Below are 263 nucleotides of genomic sequence, written 5' to 3' on the forward strand. Positions count from 1 at the left end.
CACCGTCAAACATGGAGGTGGAAACATTATGCTTTGGAGGTGTTTTTCTGATAAGGGGACAGGACAACTTCACCGCATCAAAGGGACGATGGACGGTCCATTTACCGTCAAATCTTGGATGAGAACCTCCTCCCCTCAGCCAGGGCATTGTAAATGGTTCATGGAAGGGTATTCCAGCATGACAATGACCCAAAACATACGCTCAAGGCAACAAAGGAGTGGGGTTAAAGAAGAAGTACATTAAGGTCCTGGAGTGGCCTAGC

The 263-nt window shown here is 47.9% G+C and overlaps 1 protein-coding gene across 2 annotated transcripts in view; it reads right to left on the minus strand.

The window, feature by feature from the left end:
* gcgrb (glucagon receptor b) overlaps positions 1–263 on the minus strand; it is a 48,641-nt gene that overhangs the window by 11,386 nt on the left and 36,992 nt on the right. The gene's annotated exons all lie outside the window — the stretch shown is intronic.

Source organism: Etheostoma spectabile, chromosome 2, assembly GCF_008692095.1.
Source record: "Etheostoma spectabile isolate EspeVRDwgs_2016 chromosome 2, UIUC_Espe_1.0, whole genome shotgun sequence".
In the NCBI taxonomy this organism is placed as follows: Eukaryota; Metazoa; Chordata; class Actinopteri; order Perciformes; family Percidae; genus Etheostoma; species Etheostoma spectabile.